Source organism: Pogona vitticeps, chromosome 5 (genome assembly GCF_051106095.1).
Source record: "Pogona vitticeps strain Pit_001003342236 chromosome 5, PviZW2.1, whole genome shotgun sequence".
NCBI lineage: Eukaryota > Metazoa > Chordata > Lepidosauria > Squamata > Agamidae > Pogona > Pogona vitticeps.
Window position 1 is genome coordinate 59,621,870 of NC_135787.1, and position 19,754 is coordinate 59,641,623.

Genomic DNA, 19,754 nt, shown 5'->3' on the forward strand with positions numbered 1-19,754 from the left:
TTGCTGTCTTACGTTGAAATGGCCTTTGCTACCTGATTTATTGGGATTTTTTAAAAAGAAAAGTCTGACTGAATCCCCATGCCTCATGAGAAGTATGCTGCCCTGGAGAAGAATGCATTAAATTATCTTTATGCCTGTAATTTTAGACTCCTGTTAGAAAAAGCTATACGTTTTAAGAAGGAGAGCGACTCAGAGAGTGTACTTAGTATTGTCTGCAGTCTTTTATGTGCTCATATATAGATGTGCACCAGTACTCACACTGTTCTTAAAATCATGCCTCCTGTTTACAGTATATGTATATATAAGCAGGAAAGAAATGAGAATAAATGGAGGACATAGGAATACAAGTTGTTCCAAACACTCTCGTGTGCATACACTTCCTGCATACATGGAGCTATCTTAAATCCGCACACACAAACACACACCTAGACAAACAGCTGCCTGCACATTTGAAAGCTGTCTCTAACATTATATATGCGTGCATGTGCTGGTAGATTTATATCATATCTCATATGCCCTGAATATACTGTATCTGGCATGCCCATGCACATACAAACACACAGACACAACTGGGAAAGCTTGGGAGAGCTGCTCGTGTCCGATTTCAGAATCCTCTACAAGGTGAGGAAGTATGGAAGTTGTAGTCAAAAAAAGAAAAGAAAAAACAGCTGTGCCAAGATGAACTTGAACAAAGACTTGTTTTTCTCATTTTCCGTATATTGATCTGTTTATCAATGTCTGAATGTTCTTGTCACCCACCAAATAACCTTTTACATATTCTCTGTCACCCCTCTGTGTATCATCCACTTAAGACCCAATGGCCAGCCCTCACCATATTGAATCTTTTGCATTTTCATTACATTTCATTCTCCCTCCCCCTTCCCACAACTGTATGAATATGTGTCTGTCGAGGTTGTACTCTACGCAACAGAAAAAGTGAATTAAAGTCTATGAAAACCTATACCCAATGATACTTATTAGTCTTTTAAAGTGCTGCAGGACTTTTTTGTTTTTTCCTTAGCTCTGCATTGTTCTGAACTAGTTCAGATTACAAAGCCTTTACCCTTTGAGAAGTGGGGTGCTAGTATGTGTCCTTCCATAGAAAAGTCAAGGAGAGCTATCATTTTAATTAATAAAACTTCTCTCAATGATCCTTTCTTAAAGTGTTATTTTTGAGAGTTAGATTTGAGGGACCTTTTCCTGGCATTGGTTAAACATGTTATTTCCATTTGTCTGATGTAGATCCCTGATTTTGAATGGGTCAGAAGGATTCTGTTGACTCTGCTGGAAGAATCCTATTAAAATACCTGTTGGTTATAACATTGTTTAAAGACGAAGGCACATTTGAATGAATAAGAAAGGAACATTGCCATTTTGCCTGATACTCAGTCTGCCAAAAATTACTTGATTTGTTCCATTGTTTCTCCATGGATTCCACATTCATTAGGTCATTGTCACTAGCAGCTTGAGTCTTTGGCAGTGACATTACATGCTGAAACCTAAGAACTAAAGACTGCCTTGCTATTTTTGCACCTACAAAGGTCCATCCAGTTCAGTAGTCAGGGTCCAAAAGAAGCAAATCAAATGCCTGTGGGAGCACAGAGGCAGTAAAATAGGAATCCCCTCTCCTTTCCACCCAGCATTTGATACACCATAGTGCTGAGCTGTATTTTTACATCTCATGGCACACTTATCTATCATAACATTTTTACTCCTTGGAATTTGTGTTCAAAATATGTGTGTCCCGTTGTAACTATATATGGCATATGATCATAGCTGGCCATGTCATCCAACAGGTATTATCTCTCAGTCCTTTCTTTTATAAGATATCCAAACTGAAGAAAAGGTTACCTATAGTTAGGGACACAGTTGTTGCAACCTGTTCTCTTTTCAAGGCAGCAAAGTTGCTCCTTAGCTTAGTTAATACAGCTTAGTCAGTGATAAAGGACAGGTCAGCTGAGCCATAACTATGGCAAAACAGTAGGGCTTTGATCCAGGATGTGATAATTTAGAGGATGAAAAGTTTGCTGCTCTCAGTGTGCAAATCCCTTTGGCATTTGCTGGTGGAAGGACACAAACTGCCACCAGTGCATCTCCTCGGGAAAAGTGGGCACAGCATGGAATTCATATGGTTGTTACACACTCAGACCCAAGTGTTTCTTTCATTCCTCCATCTTGTCTCTCCCCTGCCCCCAAGCTGATGTGACCCTGGTTTAAGCAACAGGACAGAGAAGCCTTGCACATCAACATTGTTACATGTGGGTCTGTTGGTCAGTATTTGTCCTGCTTCTCCCCACCTCCATGTATGAACCTGCTGCATATCATATTAAGAAAGAAGGCAAAATACCTTGTTATGAGTGTAAATAACAATGGCACAAGATGTATTGCTGCTGTATCCAGCAATGCTCATTGAACTTTCACTCTGTTAGCCTAATTTGATATACTTCCAGTTATTTGCACTTGAATTCAATCCCTCTGGACCTGTAATTATTTCTCTTCTCTTGAGTCCTTCTAATTTGTAAGGATATTGACCTGTAATTGACCTCATTACTCTCATCCCTCCAGTTAAGCACTTTAAAATTCTACAGGTCTGTTAAATGCACTGTCCATTTCAGCACTGTTGATTGTCCTACCTGATCCTTGGAAGAAACTACTTAAATTTTTCTATAATAATAGTCAGACCAAAGAAACTTTGCTAATAAGGGCTCATTAAATAAATAACATGGGAAGCAAGATGCAGCTGTCGGCAGTAAAAAGTCTAGATAATCACTATCAGGTAGCTTAAAAACAGAATAAATGTTCATCAGATACCAAAAGTTATATATATACTGTCTGGCAGCTCATAAAATGGGAAACATACCATCGACCCCAAAATAAACACTCTAGAAACAATTGCAAAAAAAAAAAATACATACATACAACCCCTTGGGCTGGCTATTGCATCTGACCATGGCTATGTATATTCAGTTTTCGTGATAGAACTGGGCCACAAAAGGGTCTCATATTCTACAATGTGGATGGAATGTATTTATACACCAATTTTCCTAATAGACAGAGATATTGGTACAGCTTTTCTATACGTACAAGGAAAATACCTTCATGCAATTTCAAATATATTCTATTCATTTTTTGATATCTTTTTCACTGTGAACAAAAAATTTGACAAGTCACCTTTGTATGAGTTAGTAGCTTTCTGGAGCTACTGTTCTAAAGAAATTACCAAGTGATCATAATATTGCCTCTTTCCTTTTTCTTTTTTTCACTGTTGCTTCCCCAATTAAGAGCTCATTAGCTGAGCCCTTTAGATTTTTCTTTCTTCCTTTTAGTACTGCAGCTTAAATGTGTCTTTCTTTAACACAGTCCAGAGTACAAGATTCTGCCATGATTACTAGTGGTAACATGTGGATTGGGCTCCTATGGCTGTATCTTGTCCATCTGCTTATAAAAGAAGGACATTTTTGGAAAAGGTGGTGTACAACATATTCCCAAAATGCTGATCCCATTTATTGTTTTATGGGCCTCCAAAGTCCTCTTTTACTCTTTTAGTCTCAGCAGATGTGCCACTTCAATATGTGGGACACCTAGCAACAGAAATCCACAGACTGTCTCCATGAGCAATATTGCCTTTCTGCTTCAGTCTCCAGGCCTAGTCAAGTACATTGCAGGATTACTACCACACATAGCGATTACTATCCTTGCTAGGCTTAGTTAGTCCAACTCAATTAATGTTAAAGGACTCGCCAACAAAGGACAGCATCCCTGGTGCCACAGGAAGAAGCAGACATCTCCCATTGAAGCCTTGGATACAGCTCTGATTTTAGAGGCCAAGATCTTACCATAGACCTTGGCTCCAGGTCCATTCCATGACCATGGTGTTTTCCACAGAACCTCCACCTAAAATATTGCATTCTTACTACAGGAAAGAGGCATGTTGGGATGTGGCAGTGAAGAGGAAGAGAAAGAGAAGAAAGGCGGAACATAGATTTCCCAACTGCCAAATTTCTCAACAACATAATGGTCTAAATGGATTACCTTCCAGTGTGAGCAATGATGCATTGTCTATGCAGTCTAAACTGCCACTTACGTGGTTTCAGCCAGGATTAAAAATCAAAAACAGGTGCCACCATACCCACTAAAGACTGGCAATTTTAATAGTCAAGCATCTCCCAAGTGCTGGAGGAAATGAAATAATGCAATTCTTCAAAAACAAAACAAACAAAACATCTTGTTTATGAATGTGAGATACTGGGCTTCTGTATCAACAATTCAAAATACCAGGAAATGGCCCAGTACCACTGCACAATATCATGCCCATATTGCCAGCAGGAAAAAGGATACCAAGCTTTGCATAGCAAAGGGCAGCCTGAATGTTGACAACACCAAGGGCAGCAGACAAGATGATCTACAGGATACCCTATTGGGCTCATCACTATTCACAAAGTGACACCAAGCAAGGGAAAATTCCAGAAACCGACTCTTTTTTTCATCAGTTAACCACTTCTCACCCAAACAGAAGCAATTGTCAGTGCTGTTTTTTTAAAAAGTGTAAATGCTAACAGGTTTTAGGGGGGTATTTGGTGATTGGGGGAGGGTAACAAAAATCTTGTAATTTCTGTTGTGTGAGAAAGAGCTTAGCAGGGATTTGGATAAAGCTGAAACTGCAATATCAGAGCTCTCCATCATTTTGCTTTGAGTTGTTTTCTAAGTCTGTGTACAGTCTATTCAACATCTTCTCATCATCCCCCCTCTTAGCAGAGAGTGGACAGCAATGTGGGTGTTCGTTTTTGATTTTGGATGCACCAGATCAAAACAATTCTATCCTGTTCCATCCAACCAATCTCCAAGTTTCTTCAGGCACTATATTCTCCTACTTCCTGCACTTCTCTATTTATTTTATCTTGAATTACCAGCTATATCAATCTGTACTTTCCATTTCTTATGGCATGACCAAAATATTCCATTTTACTGTGTTTTGTGTGTTTTACAGATCCAGGTCTTTATTCATTTATTTTAGTGCTACTTCCTTGGTCACCTTTTTTATTTGGAGAAGTTCTTAGCATTTTGCAATATATCCACATTTCAGAAGTTCCCATGTTCTTTAAAATTGCCCATGTTAAAATTCATAATTTCATATATTATACTATACAATGTGCCTTGTCAAAGCCAATTTTAAAATCTTGCTGCATATTGAATTATGCATCTTAAGAAACCTGTTCTGGAGCATCCTTCTGCTAAAATTTATTGAACAGTGTGACGTTTGCCCCTCATTATCCCAGTTTGTCTTCCAAACACAAAGCACATGAAGGCAAACCAAACACCTTTTCACACGCTGCCACCAGTTGATCACTAAATCAATTTACTTTACTTAGGAAAGATTGAGGTCCATTCAGTTTTCAGTTTTTCTTAAAACAGGTTTATTAATTACACATGTTTCTTTAATACAGTTGGTCAAGATGGCGGCGCAAGTATTTGCAGCGGCCAGGCATTCCAGAGATCGGTCCTTATTATGGACTCTACGTGCTCAGGCACAAGTAACTTACAGTCGACAAGAATTATTATCTATTGGCAGAGAAGGTTGCAACTTTGAATCGAGGGTCTCAACTTACAACATCCCAGCTGAGCTTTTAAGACGGCCTGCATATCGGGGGGTTACTCCCCCTGCTCTCCCTGTCAGGAAGAAAAGAACACGGAGAAAACACAAGCAGAAAAGAGGTTGCAGGGCTGGTCTACGAGTGAGGTTAGGCAAAAATCTCACAAGCCTGCATTGCCAAGTCTTTTTGTCTCAAACCCAACAAGATTGAGGAGTTGGAACTTACTATCTCCCTACAGAAAAATATTCGAGACTGTTGCATTATGATCTTTACAGAGACATGGCTTGATTCTTCCATCCCAGGGGAGGTAATTGAACTACAAGGACACAGAGTACATCGAGCAGACAGGTCTATTGAATCTGGGAAGAGCAGAGGTGGAGGGGTTTGTGTTTACACAAACGATAATTGGAGCACAGATGTTAAAATAATGGACATTCACTGTTCTCCTGATTTGGAGTATTTGGCAGTGAAATGCCGCCCCTTTTACCTGCCTCGTGAGTTTAATGTTGTTATAATAACAGCAATATATATACCTCCTGATGCTAACACAACCACAGCTTTGAGTTGTTTGTTAACTGCTATCAGCAAACAGCAGCAGGCCTACCCAGATGAAGTGCTGGTGGTAGCAGGTGATTTCAATCAAGCCAATTTAAAGACCGTCCTCCCTAACTTTTATCAGTATGTGGACTGTCCCACTAGAGGGGAAAATACCTTCGATCAGGTATATTGTAACATCATGCATGGATATAAGACGAAGCCATTGCCTAGCTTGGGACAGTCAGATCATGTATCTCTGTTTTTGATTCCATCATACAGACCCCTTGTTAAAAGAATCAGACCATCAATTAGAGAAATACAAATGTGACCAGTGGATGCAACTGAGCAACTTCAAGATTGCTTTAGGAGCACTGATTGGACACTGTTTGAGGAGGACAATGTTGATACTTATGCCTCGACAGTACTGTTTTATATCAAAAGCTGCATCGATGTTATTACTACCACAAGACAAGTACGAGTGTTTTCTAACAACAAGCCTTGGCTAAATAGAGAAGTGCACCTTTTATTAAAAGCCAGAAATGCTGCTTTTCATTCTGGTGATGAACTACAGTATAGAGAGGCCAGAGCTAAACTGAAAAGGGGCATTAGGGATGCCAAAGCTATGTACAGCCAGAGAATTGAGCAACACCTTGAGAGTTTTGACACTCGTCAAGTATGGCACGGCCTACGACAAATCACGGGGCAGAGTAACAAAAACAGTCTGTGTAGCAGCAGTGATTTTTTGGCTGAGCAGTTAAATCAATTTTTCAGCCGTTTTGAGGTGGAAACAGGAACAACCATTATTCCAGCACCTACTGTCCATAATACATCACTAGAATCTACCATCGACAGACAACCACTAGTACTGCAGATTTCAGATGTGAGACGCGCTTTCCAGAATATTAATATTCGAAAGGCAGCTGAACCAGATGGAATCATGGGACGAGTTGTTAGGGGCTGTGCTGCAGAATTAGCTGGAGTTTTACGGATATTTTCAATCTATCCTTGTTGCAGTGTTCTGTCCCCACTTGCCTCAAGACATCTATTATAGTGCCAGTCCCGAAGCAGTCAGCTGTGGTATCTCCCAATGATTATAGACCAGTAGCTTTAACATCTGTTATTATGAAATGTTTTGAGAGATTGGTGCTAGATTACATTAAGGCTAGTCTTCCACGTTCTTTGGATCCATGGCAATTTGCATACAGGAGAAACAGATCTACTGATGATGCTGTGTCCATCGTACTCCATACTGTATTGAGCCACTTAGAACAACAGGGAACTTATGCGAGGCTGTTGTTTGTGGATTATAGCTCTGCTTTTAACACCATTCTACCAAATAGGTTGTTTTTAAAAATGATCAACCTGGGATTACCTCAGGAGATCTGCATGTGGATAAAAGATTTTCTGACAGATAGGCCACAGTCAGTAAGGATGGGATCCCACCATTCTTCTACCCTAGTACTAAGTACAGGAGCTCCCCAGGGCTGCATGCTAAGTCCCTTCCTCTATTCCCTGTACACACATGATTGCACCCCACTATATAACACCAATGCAATTATTAAATTTGCGGATGATACGACAGTGGTGGGATTCATAAATAAGAACGATGAGTCTGCTTATAGAAAGGAAGTACAGTGGTGCCCCGCATAACGAGGTTAATCCGTTCCGGATTAACCTTCGCTATGCGAAAACATCGCTGTACGGGGCAGGAAAAGCCTATTGGAATGCATTAAACTTAGTTTAATGCGTTCCAATAGGCGCCAAAACTTACCCCTCCAGCGATGTTTTCGCGGTCCGGCAGCCATTTTGGAGCCGCCGATCAGCTGTTCGGCGGCTCCAAAATGGCCGCGGATGACCCGAAATGGCCCCCGCAGCGTTTTCGCGACCTCGGTAAGCAAGGGGAGGGCGCAAAAACACTGACAGGGGGTCATTTTGGGTCATCCGGCGGCCATTTTGGAGCCGCCGAACAGCTGTTCAGCGGCTCCAAAATGGCCGCCAGATGCCCCAATCGTCGCAAAGTGAGTGCGGCGATTGGGGCAGCTCCGTATAGCGATCCCCAAAAAGGGATCGCTATACGGATTCTTCGTTATACGGTGCGCTTGTTAAGCGAGGCACCACTGTACAAAGATTGATACTATGGTGTAAAGAAAATCATCTCACACTTAACATCAAAAAAACTAAAGAACTCATAATTGATTTTAGGAGGAAGAGAAATGTACATTTACCACTGTACATAAATGGTGGGGAAGTGGAGAGAGTTGGTAGTTTTAAATTTCTGGGTACTTACATCTCAGAGGACCTCTCATGGACTATAAATGCCAACATACTAATAAAGAAGGCACAGAAGAGGCTGTATTTCCTGAGAATGCTTGGGAAGTTAAATTTATCACAGCATTTACTTCTGTCCTACTATCTTAGCACCATTGAGAGTGTCCTAACCTATGGCATTCTGGCATGGTTTGGGAGTAGCTCTGTAGCGGACAAAAAAGCTCTACAGAGAACCATTAAAATTGCCCAGAATATCATCGGGCTCCAGCTACCAACCCTGGATGACATCTTCACATCCCGCTGTCTGAGGAAGTCACACAGCATCCTGAGAGACTCTTCCCATCCTGCTTATAACTTTTTTGAACTGTTACCGTCTGGCAGAAGATATAGAACAATTAAGACTCGGACCACACGTTTTCTAAATAGTTTTTATCCTAGAGCTATAATTGCAATTAATAATGAGCTTAAAGACCACCAGTAGTGAATAATTAGTTGGACTGTGTTACTTGGCCTGAGGTGTAGATGTTTGTATTTTTAGTGGGGAATTTTTTAGTGGGTGGGGAGTGTTTGGGGAATGTTATGTGTGTGCTTGTGTCTGGTCTCTGGGTGTCTGTGAATTTCGTTGTATGGGTATACTGTGTATATACTTACAATGACAATAAACTATATTATTATTATTAATAATTCATAAGTATTTACTTCAGGTTCATCAAGCATCAATCTTCTATTTAAATCTCACGAGTTACTATTCACTTCTCGGACTAATCACACCTCCGATCTCCCATCTCTCTCTCTCTCTCTCTCTCTCTCTCTCTCTCTCTCTCTCTCTCTCTCTAACTCTGACTGAACTTTACTCTCCATTCTCCTCTCAGGTTCTGCCTTTTTAATATCTCTGGTGGCCCCACCTCTCAACCATATAAGCACAGAACATGAATAATGCATTACCTATTGAGCATAATAAGGGTGAACGCCACAAACAGCTACAATCAATAGTTAGAAAGAAGACAGAAAATTATTTTCCCTATTTCTCAAAGAGATAGCACAAGCATGCATGCTTTTCTGTTACAGATTAGAATGCACAGTCTCACCAGTGTGGATATATCTTTCAAGCAAATTACAGTTTTGACACTATTAGTACTTTATCTGCAGAAAATAAAGCAAAGAGTTAATGTGTAGGGTGATGCTCAATTACAGCTTGATTCTGTTTCACATCATAATATGCATGCAGGAGAATGTGTTGTACTGTTAATTTTTGGCAAGCATTTGAAAGTTGCTTATTAATACAATTTTCTGGAAAGTTATGTGATAGATATTTCTAACATTTTGTCACAGAAAGGAAATTATCCCTCTGCAAATAAGTGCCTAGAAGTTGTCTCTTTGTCCCCAGCCACAGTTGTTCAAAGATGCCTCTGTGAGCCAAAAACAAGGATTTTCTCACTCAAGGGACTGACTTATAAGAGCTAGTGGAGAAAGAAATCTCCTAGGCAAGTTGCAATTAGAGCTGCCAGTTTTTGCTCTCTACCTTATGTAGTCAGCTGTATCAAGGGGGTATTTGGTGGCTGTTAACAGAAAAACAGAATCTCAACATTCCCCTTTCCCAGATGAAAATAGCCTATAAAAGGAACGGGATGTTAAACAACAGAACCCTAAGTGTCTGGTTTGTCTATTGAAGCATATGGTATAATTTAGTAGTGTTTGGACAATTAAGTAATCTCATTCTTTCTCATTCCAGTCCTTTCAACCCTAGGGCTTATATTCCTGCTCCTGCTCTCTTGCTTTTCTGGTCAAATTGCTTTACCAGCTTATCTTTTTCTGAATCAAAACATAATCTTCTTATCCTTGACTTTAAAGCCCTATATAATTCTCATCCCACACTACTCTGGCCAATCCTTTTCCTTAACTGTCACCTTCAGAAAAGTTTCCCTGGAGTAGCTGCCTGGAATCAATGTGCCTACAAGAAGGTAAACAGTATGCACTCTGTACTCTGCAGCTGGAAAATGTCCTCTCCACATTTCTCCAACTCTCTCCTATTTTTTCAAAGTAAAAAACAATTTTTTCAGGTTTTCCTAACTCTTACTTTTTCTCACAAGAAGGAACCTATAACAGGTTTTGTGGAATTATTTGCAAAGGAGTGGTCTCCTCCCACTCTTTATCTCCCTGCCATACATCACTGCCCACTAGAGGTCTTGGAGCTTCCATAGATATCATTAGCATACCCTGGAATTCTAGGTCTCAGTTTACATGTATGGAATGTAAGCAAAAATGGGTCTACAAAAAGGTTTCCATCCCTTATTACAGTTGTTCATAGCATGTGTGAGGGAAAGACTACAGGACAAGCCTTCAAGCGATTCTAGATACTACCTCTCGTGTCTAAAGAAGTTGGTTCAGTTCTAACCATAATAGATTAACCATACTGATTAAATTTGGCCTCAGAAAAACCTAAAGACGTTACGTGTGTATCCACCACATTTGTCTAGTGGAAAGGAATCAGGATTATCACCAAACTTTTGTTGTGCAGGAAGCCTCAGACTGTATTCAGGGAGGCCTAGCTGGACATATGGTTTGCCAAACCAGCCCAAATACCATAATCCTCTGTCAACTTCCTATAACACAGAGGAACCATGAAGCTTTTCCCGAAACCCCAGTTTCAATGGAAACTCAAAAACACCTATCCACTGTTAATAAAAGGGTATCCTGCAATATCTGCTAATCTGCAAATGGGAAAAGGGAATTGACAATTTGAGGGATGTGGGTCAATAAAAAAAACAAATTTTACTGCATGCAGAACTTGAAAAGTTAATTTTTTGAATGACGTCTCCCAGAATCCTCTAACTCACATGGCCTGTGGGAATTCATAACTTGGAAAATTACTTTTCCAAGTTATGACAGTGTATATAAAAACTGAGTGAATGTTCTCATTTGACACACAAGCACACACACACACACAGTGAAATGACCTTTCATTGACTTTATTGCATCAGATATTTACACTTGTCAGCAGCTTAATTTCACACATTTAGACTTTGACAGAGTCATTAATGTCATAATAATTACAATAATTATATGAATAATGTTGTTCCGGTGCACTGCTGAAAAAGTACTATAAGTGATGGGCAAAATCATGTACTACAAGCGACCTAAGTAATAATTTCCAAGTTGCTTATTGGAAGTTTAAAGACGTTCCTTTTGAATGGGCAGCATGTATTTCTGCAACCAGCTGACAAATCAAAGAATTAATAATCCAGCACCAGTTTAATGAGGGAAATTAATCGATCTTGCATGTTTTCACTTCAGGGCAATTGGCAAAATGTCAGCTTATTAAGACCTTACAAGGAAATTTGAAATAATATCACAGTGGTGTAAATTGCTTTTTTTCAGATTTTTCTGATATCCAAAAAAACTGAGATAAACATTGTGGAAGTAGTAGGTAGAGTCATGACAGAGCAACAGGCATAAAGATGTTTTCTCTTCAACTATACAATAGTACAATAGATTTGAAATAAGATTATTAAAATGGGAGACTCTTGAAAGTATGACCAGCTGTGATGATACATAGCTTTCCATTCTGTTATGTAAAGATGTTGCAAAGGTTTAGTTTTGTTACAGCAGTTTGTATAAGAAATAAAAAAATTCTCTCTGTATAGATAGAGAGAGAGAGAGAGAGAGAGAGAGAGAGAACGTATGAGATTTAGACGTAAATAAAATCAGTTGGTTTAAATCCAATTATAAAGCCAAACGGAGTAGACATCCCCCCCCAAAAAATGAATATAACTTCTTAGTCAACACTGATGTAAATCCTAGAGATTTCAATAGGTATTATTATTATTATATTATTATAATTCTCATTGGAATTAAAATTGATTTTTAATCAATTGTCTGCAAAATGAAGGGTATTTGTTGACTAGTAGAGCAGAATATGCCTTTCAGATTTAAATGTCAACCACTTTCATTTGCTCTCTAAAGTCAACCAGCTCTTATCTGCATAGCTATACACCACCCTTCATCTGTATAGCCTGTACGTTAGGTCTACACCAACCCAATACTTCTTAGGATAGGTGCATTTCATTGAGAAAATGCAATAATTTTACATTTCTCAGTTGCACCCAAAAAGAAAACAATTTTATACTATAAATATCATCCCTAATTTTGTGTGCTAAGACCTGCCATTCATATCCAATGCCCTAGAACAGTGGTTCCGCACCTTGGATAATCTAGGTGTTCTTGGACAGCAACTCCCAGAAACCCCAGCCAACACAGCTGGTGGTGAAGGCTTCTGGGACTTGCAGTCCAAGAACACCTGAGTTATCCATAGTCAGCAACCACTGCCCTAGAATAACGCTAAGTGTGGGACACTGTGGAGAATGTAAAATTGCAGTTAGGCTGCCAACACAGTTGCTTTGCCTGCGAAAATTGGAATTAATAAAAATTAATACACATCTGAGAACACAACTACACATACACATTTTTCACCCACTTGTCTCTCAGATTACAGGGATAAGGAGATTTAAACTTCCTCCTCCTGTCTTCTGACATCTAAGGATCACTGGTGAACAGTAAAAGCCTCCACTTACCCTCCAGAGATTTCCACTGAGATCACTGCATTACTAGAATTGTGAAGACAATGACTTCAGAAGTGGAATTCCTAGAGGTCAGAAGAGGGTCTCACCTCCACAAACCCCATTCCAGCATTCTGTAATAAGGTAGCAGTTTTACTGTGAATACTGTATCAGTGGAAGACGTCCACAGTCTCAGAAGCAGAATTGCTATACATGGGCAGAGACTTTCACCTCTCCCATTCCTACTGATGATGCTGGGCAAGACCACTTCACCAAACTGCTTGTAAATGACAAGGGGATGCATCAGAATCAATGAGGACAACATGAAGCTCTAAAGCTGTGAATTGTGTACCGTTACTTGCCCCAGCATTGGTTATTAGCACCAGCAGTAGTTCAGCACAACCTCCACTGAGGTTTATATGATCCTTGCTATCTGCACATTTTAAAACTTTGTGTTAACAAAGCAGGCAATCCACCAATGTAACCATGACTGGTTCCCTAGTGCCGTTGATTATTATGATACATAAAATTGGCTCTGGTCAAACAAAGAGGAACTACCATCTTCTGTTCCATTACCATACATAGAATTGTTTTACAGGGCAGTTCTGTCCAGAAATACTTGCAGATGTGTGTGTTTCCTTTTTTATCTTTTCTTTATAGAGCTGCAAATTATATGGCTGTATCTGTTAGGCTTGTGTCATCCAGCTATGAAAGTTTTGTTGTTGTTTTGTTTTGTTTTTTGGCAGAACCACAAACATGTAAAGCTATTAGTTAACTCTTCTTTGCAGTCTAACATTACTGAACCAAACATAAGAGGAAAAAAGAAGAATCCTTCCACATCTAAATGGCCTCAAGATTTCTGTCCCCACTCAACAACAAATTGACTTCTACATTTAGGTTATTTCATGCTTTCTTTTTATGTAATCTCATCTTTGCCTTTTTTAGATGCCCCGAAGCAGATTACATGCTATTATATATTGATAACTTAAAGACTTTATGAGAAAACATAATGTTAAGGAAAGAGTGCATATTAAGCAAAGGAGTGGGTAGTAAAAAATTATTATTTTAACCACTGTTCATGGACTTTTCTCATGAAAATGTGATAGCTCATTCACTGATAACAATTTCAAAACCCTGCAAGTTAATTTTCCATTTAAAGCTGACAGCCATATACATTTTTAGCATTCCCTTAACAATGTATTTCTTTTATTATTTCTATCCAAGGGTTAGTTGTAATTATAGTGTGGGATATGGGGAGGAACTAGGTTATTTGTGTGAATTATTTTGTTCAGCAGCTGTACGTAGGAGTGCCTATTGTCAGTTTTCAACAAATTCCATGTTGTGTTCAAGGCTTTCTATGTACACTCTAGGTCCCAAATACCAGAAAATTACAGCTGTTTGGGCCATGCTTTTAACATACATTAATTTGGGCAATATGGATGTACTTTGATAACTTCTATCGCTCATTTGAACATCTATAATATCTCGTAGCTGTGTTTGTCAGTGGCAGTGCAGTAGACCATGGTTTCTGTTCCATGATACCTGATTGGGACAAATATATGGAGTCTGTGCTCCTGAATCATGCAGTTGAAGTATCCAATAGAACCACAGAAATGGGAAGCTGTTCCATGAACCACTCATTCCATCAGTGCACTCTAACTACACTGAACAAAGGAAAGAGATATTTTTCACATCTTCATCCCTCTGAACAATCAATGCCATCCATTATGTGAGTATTGCAATTCTAGGTGTATTGAAGCTTGAAGGAATAAATTAGACCACAGGTATATTGGTATGTGGGGTGAGCTAGAACTTGTCAATTTGCCTAATTATATTATAGTTTATAACAAAACAATGAATTTGATAAAATATTTAACAATGTAAGAGAAAATTCTGCATTGACTTCACAACAGAACTAAAACAGATAAAAGAGGAATTAAGTAAAAATAGACATGTTTCCAAGATCTGAAAAGGATCACAGAAAGTGATAATTTATCAAATAGTATTTGTCATCTTGGGGATGTGGTGGTGCTGCTAGTTAAACCGCAGAAGCCTCTGTGTTGCAAGGTCAGAAGACCAGCAGTCGTAAGATTGAATCCACGCGATGGAGTGAGCTCCCGTCGCTTGTCTCAGCTCCTGCAAATCTAGCAGTTCAAAAGTATGTAAATGTGAGTAGATAAATAGGTACCACCATGGTGGGAAGGTAATGGCATTCCATGTCTAGTCGTGCTGGCCACGTGACCACGGAAATGATCTACGAACAAATGCTGGCTCTACAGCTTGGAGACGGGGATCAGCACCCCGCCCTAGAGTCAGACACAACTAAATGTCAAGGTGAACCTTTACCTTTACCTTATTTGTCATTTCCACTAATAACAAACTCAGGTGGTCAATGTAAACTAAAGTTGAGCCAAAGAAGAAAATGCACAGTTTTGGAGGTCTCCTGCACTCAGAATTAACTGCAAAAGCTCAGATTGCAGCAATGGTGTAAATTCTTTTTCCCCAGAGTAGAACACTGCACTAGATGATTGGGTGATTTACCTGGGGAAGTCTCTCATTGCATCAAATATCAATGAATAGGTGATATGCCAGATGGGTTACTGTAATGCACTCTAAACATATAGCTGCAGTTAGAGTTGGAAACTTCAGACTGTACAAAATCTTGCTGCCTAAATATTGGTGAGGATTAAATACTTGGATCAAGTGATATCCCTATTAGGGCAGCTATAATGGGTGCCACTGTGTTTCTAACCCAATTTAGAGTGATGATTTTCATATCAAGTGCAAGTTTTAACCTTTCAGCCTTGAATTATTTAGATTAGAGTTACCCAAAGTACAGCCTTCATCCATTGCAGTCAGTCTAAGGCGATCGACAGAGGCCATGAGGGAAAATGTCCTTTTCATGGTTCCCCCACCCACGCTTTTAGGGCACATTATAACCTGTGTCTAACAAACTCTATTATTAATGATTTTTAAGAAAGCCCTGAAGTCCTATTATGTTTTGTTTGGCTTTTCTTGATTATTGTTTTATTGGGTTATGATAGCTTTTAGCTGCAGTTAATTATTAGATTTCAATACTTTAGCAACTTGACCTTTATTCCATTATTAACACTGGCATTTACTGATAATGGATAGTTTTTCTTATACTGTATTTTTCCATGGAAGCTGGCCTGGGACGGTTTTTAAACATAAAATGCAGCCTAAAAACACACTTTATCATCAAATAAATAAATATCACTGATTGCTGTTGTTTATCTAACTGAACAATGAGGATGATTTAAGCTCTTTAATTAATCAATTTATTAAAATAAGTTTAACCTAAGTGCTTTGCTTCATTTGTGCTGGGGAACAGACTACAGGAAAATTTAGTAAGAGAAAAAGGAGGAGGCTGTGTCTTATAGTCTCTGCTTCAGTGGAACATATGGTAAGAACATGAATAACCTATTCAATATAATATCATTTTCCAACATGTTATGGCAAACATATTTCACCCCATTTTCCTCCTCTTTAGCTTAAAAGTTGTACAGTAAAGCCATATGTGTAATCTAAATAACTTTTTACTGAGTGTCTTATAAATATGCATCTGATACTTTGGGCAGACCAAAATATTTCCCCAAGATGCCGTTCGGGATAAGTGCGATTCTTCAGAAATGGATTAAAAGATCAATTCCCTCTGTCCATAAAAAATCATGTTTAAATTGTAATTCATAGAGTTGCTGTTAGCAGTTGGACTGCTACATTATGTATGATTCTTCAACTGCTCATTGCTTCCAGAAACCACAATGTTGCATTAGCGATTTTCAATTTCATGCTAAATGTTGAGCTTTATTAATATTATTTAGAATATTATACTATCATTTTGCATATTTTATATTATTTCTCATTTGCTATCTATTTGATTTACTGTACAAGTTTATCTAGACCCATAAACTCTCTGAAAGACTAAATATTCCTATTATCATGACTAAAAAGAAGCATATCCTCCATGCAGGCAATATGGGAAACTTATTTTGAAATTAGGTATTAATTATAAGCCTACTATCCACTACACCACACTGGCTATCCTAAGAGAGGTTAGCTTATACCTTTTTCTCCCTGTGCTTTTTACGGCTTATTTCCTTTGTACTTGCTGATTTGTGTAAATAGGATAGAGCAATACCCAACCATGTCAGTGTGCTGCGTGGCTGGGTATGTTACAGTATATACAGCTTTACCTCTAGTATGGCTGTGCATTGTGAGGTATGTTTTGCTGTAAGCTTTGGCACTTGAATTCATATTCATGTGCACTAATGACTTGAACTCAGTGTTGCACTAATGTAGATGGTATCTGCTTTAGAAAGAATTACACTTTGTTACTCGTCATTCTTAGCATCACCATCTCTGCCTGCTCCATCCATTCATACAGTGTGTGCTTTGTTCAAGACCCTGCATAGTACAGTTGTAGCTCCCTACTTATAAAGCTGAATCTAATGATTAACTATCTCTGAAGGCAAAAATTTTGAAACTGAGGTTGTCCTATTTTGGGCACATAATGGGAAAATATGATTCTCTGGAAAAGACAGTAATGCAGGGAAAGTGTGAAGGTAGCAGGAAAAGAGGAAGACCAAATACAAGACAGACCGACTCCCTAAAAGTACCCACTAGCTTTCGTTTGCAAGAGCTAAGCAGAGCTGTTGAGGACAGGACATTTTGGAGTGTTTTTGTCATAAGTTGGAGACACATAACAACATCAGGAACAAGCACAAATTGTTAGTATCAACTAGATTAGACCTGTGGAGTCTATGGAATTTTCCTTGCACTCATTCTGCAAGTTTAGTCTAATTAGGAGTAAAAGCTGGATTTAACCCAACAAATTTTGCAATATTGTACTAGCCATACAGTACTAACTATGTCTCCTGTTGAGCCAGTCCTGGAACAAGAGATTTTGCAGCAAGGAATAAGGCCAAATGATGTAACTTCATTCGGTCTTCTTACAAGGTCTTGCTACACTGTTCAGACAACAGTTCCTGACCTTATTCATTCTTGCTATCTCCTCAAGCTGCTTGAGGGTGGACTGCTGTATGGGAAGTTTGGCCCAGTGTTGGCCTTCCAGACAAACCTATTCTAGCTCTTTCATGTGAGTGTAATCCTTATTTAGCTATATCAAAACCTTGGTAGTTTCAAGTCCACCCCTACTTATACAAATGAATTCTAAGTCATCACCAGCAGACATTTGCAGAGTCTTGCAGTTTCATAAAAGAAGCTCATACACTGAATTAGCGTCATTTGTCTCTTTTGTTTCACAATTGCTAAATCTGAAAACAATAAATGCAATTCCTATAACATGCGCTTGCCCTATTAATTAAGTAAGTAAATAACAGATAATTCTAGCAGGGTCAGATGTCGTCTTTGGTATATAGTTAAATCACAGAAATGTATTACCAAACATTCCATTGAAGCTTTCAAGGAAATATTTGTAAAGAGCAATGTCTCTCGTAACCAAGTCCTCCTCCTATTATAGTCACTACACTTGACTTTAAAAGGTCTCCGGGGGAAAAGATTAATTAGATTTCAATTATGTTACAGAAAAATGTACTTCACATACTTGTGCTCTGGAAAGCATTATGGTATTTCTTTGATGTGTTTAAAAATTCAAAAATGTTTTTAAAAGCCACTTAAAAAGTCAAACCAAAGGCAAGCTAATGGAAGATGGTGTCATCCTTCAAACTGATGTATGTTCAGTTTCAACAGGCCTCACTTGCTGTGTGACGTTATGCAGATACAGAAGGGATTTTTGTGAATGCTCATTGAAATTTTTCAAACAGACCATTAGAGTCAGCTAGCTACAGATGAAAACCATGGCTTGCTGGTCTAGTTCAAAAAATGCAAACACCTCAAGAAATAATATAGTTAAGCTACAGTTGGCTGTTTTCAGTGTGTCTGCGCTTTGTTTATATAATGTCTGCTTCCTTTTCTTTTCTTTTTCCCTTTGAATGCTTTAAATGAATAGAGGTCTCCAGGTGCCGTTGGTATTTTTAAAAATCGACTAGTTAAGAAGTGAAGAATTCCACCTAGAAATTGACAGTAATATTCTGCTGTCTAATATGGATGTTGTAATTTGCAGTTTTCAACAAGGTTTTCGCAATAACTTGAGCTGCTTTAACGATTCTTTCATCATGAATACATATCAAAGCAAAGCGATACTAAAATGTACAAAAATACACAGTCACTCTCATGATTAGCCGTTATCTTGAGCCGTTTGTATCATTTTCTTAGTGCCCCTCCCCAATACTCCCAAGAATGTCATTTTTAAAAAACATGTTGCTGTTTGGTGCCAAAATCACCTGCTTGCTCTTTTCAAGCCTTCTCCATCACAATATTTATTGGAATAATAATTATGAGCCACCAGGTCAGTTCTGACTTATGGCAACTACCGTATTTTTCCATTTATAAGATGATCCAATGTATAAGACAACCCCCCCTTATAAACCCAAATTAGAAAAAGCAGAGATCAAAGGTCTCCCTTTTTGCTAAGCCCCATGCCTTCGCAAAAGGCAAGGAAAGTGGCTGTCAAAGTGACTGCTTAGCAAAAAGGAAGAGAGAAATGCCTCCCCTTCTTTTTTGCTAAAGCCCCATGCCTTCACAAAAGGCAACGGCAAAGAGCTGCCTTCCATGTATAAAACAACCCTCAAATTTTTCTCAAATTATATAAGGAAAAAGTGTAGTTTTATACACAGAAAAATACAGTATCTTCTGTTTTCAGGTAGAGAACACTTAGAAATGGTTTGCTATTCCCTTCTCTTGGTGACACCCAGGGACTGCG

The 19,754-nt window shown here is 38.8% G+C and overlaps 1 protein-coding gene across 4 annotated transcripts in view; it reads left to right on the forward strand.

The window, feature by feature from the left end:
• The window catches only part of TENM3 (teneurin transmembrane protein 3), a 1,852,170-nt gene that overhangs the window by 1,042,185 nt on the left and 790,231 nt on the right, over window positions 1-19,754 (forward strand). The gene's annotated exons all lie outside the window — the stretch shown is intronic.